The 1,912-nt window shown below is 33.0% G+C and overlaps 1 protein-coding gene across 2 annotated transcripts in view; it reads right to left on the reverse strand.

Annotated features, from left to right (window-relative positions):
- The window catches only part of LOC106459682 (alpha-N-acetyl-neuraminyl-2,3-beta-galactosyl-1,3-N-acetyl-galactosaminide alpha-2,6-sialyltransferase-like), a 13,246-nt gene extending 12,215 nt beyond the window's left edge, over positions 1-1,031 (reverse strand). Inside the window, exon 1 of one of the 2 annotated variants that reach the window (XM_013919328.2) lies at positions 901-1,031. The gene's annotated coding sequence lies outside the window, so the exon portion shown is untranslated. The remainder of the gene's footprint in view (positions 1-900) is intronic. The other variant, XM_022386393.1, reaches the window with a different exon arrangement.
- Positions 1,032-1,912: the final 881 nt, after the last annotated feature.

Genomic DNA, 1,912 nt, shown 5'->3' on the forward strand with positions numbered 1-1,912 from the left:
AGCTTTGCGCGAAATTAAAAAAAAACAAAACAATTCTTACAATACGGATAAATTTCTACAGAAGTAAATAATTATATGTTTGTTTTTAAGAGAAAAAACTGTAGAATGGGCTGTTTGCTCTGCATTTACTGCGGGAATTGAACCCCTAACTTTAACATTATAGGTCCTCAAGCTTACCGCCGAACCACCAGAGGGTCACTAATATATGAAAACACAACTTAATATTTAGAAGTATAAGGGCAGTAACTGTGTCCCTATAGCGCAGTGGATAGCGCGTTGGATTGCCTGGTCCCAAGTCCAGGATAAGAAAGGATGGACACGGGGGTAGCAACTCCTCCCCGTAAAAACCAACCTGCTAAAAAATTACTGCAACAACAAATTCCGTCGGAGAGGTGTTGTTGGGGCCCTATGCTCCAGTGGGAGTCTACAGGGATTATAATTATAAGTGCAGTAACAATAATTAAAATATTGTGTTTTATTAAATATAGACGGTCACTCCAATATAGACTTTTGTTTTTAACTTTTAATCTATTTCCAATCTTGGCAGACAACGGGGCTTGTCACAGTAAACCAAGGTGGACAGTGAAAAATCTAGAATCTGAGACTAACAAAGACTAACTCCACTATAAAAATTCATTTGTAGGAAGTTATATTATCCTTCTCTTTTTCTGGACTCTGGACTCGCATCGTTTGTTCTTAAACTTGAGAGAGTAGCGGTTCATTCGTACTAAAAATTAAAACTGAATAATTATTTAAGCAGATAACTATGTGATCTATAAGTCACATGATGGTATAAACCTTTTTCTTTGAAAGCACAACAAATGTTTTAAATGTTACATTTCTATCACAGCTTTGTTAAGGACTTGTTGAGCATATTTAATTAGTAAAAAATTCACATACCTTTACCTTTTAAATACCACTTAAGTTTGAATAGAAAGACTCCTGACCTTCGACTACGCTGTTGTTTGGGGTTATTTACAGTTTGTTTCTGTTAGATTTTTCACGCTTCTTCGAATATATATTAGTTAAAGGCACGTGAAAACAAAACAGAGCAAACATCCCGTCAAGTACAGATTATCCAATCACAGAAATATATTAAGCTTGAAGTAACCACTTACGTTACAGATTCGAACTTGTAATTTTTTTCTGTGGTGTCATCATTTTATAAGGCCTATTTCCTAATCAATGAGAATTTCATATTATTGTGTTACCAACAATAAAATAATGATTGATGTTGAAAATTGATTCATATGTAGCATATCAAAAATAGTGATCGTTGTAAAAGAAGCATAATTACAGCTTCTTTCTATAAATAATGGAATGCGTTGATTAAAAATTACAAAAATGCAGAATTGTGAGATTAATAATCAAGATGCTTGATGGAACCCTTTTTAAGAAGTACAAAGAAGGTTTAAGGTTTATATTAAAGACATGCTTAGAAGTAATTTGGCCTTACAGTACCGTAACGGTACGTCTGAAGACTTATAACGCCAGAAATCGGGTTTTGATACCCATGGTGGGCACAGCACAGATAACCAATTGTATATCTTTGTTCTTAACAATCGTAAACAAACAAACAGAAGTAATTTGTTGAAGTTAATGACTTTCTTATTTTGTAAATTGCCATCACCATACAACAAAAGATTCCAGAATTACTAAGGTTCAATTTCCTCAAATGCAGCCTAAAGTGTTTGAAATTAACAAATTCATATACCTGAACTTTTTGACTTGACGATATATATAAATAAAGAAATAATAGTTGGATAAAATTAAATGGCGTGTCCATATAAAGCCATATTTGTATTTTTAATCCTGTTGCCTCATTTTTCATTATTTTTTGCAGTATTTTTTTCTGATATGCCTGAATCATTAAAGGAACAGTACAGACTTACTAAATCAAAACAGTTCAAAG

The sequence above is a fragment of the Limulus polyphemus genome, unplaced genomic scaffold, assembly GCF_000517525.1.
Source record: "Limulus polyphemus unplaced genomic scaffold, Limulus_polyphemus-2.1.2 Scaffold29, whole genome shotgun sequence".
Taxonomy (NCBI): Eukaryota; Metazoa; Arthropoda; class Merostomata; order Xiphosura; family Limulidae; genus Limulus; species Limulus polyphemus.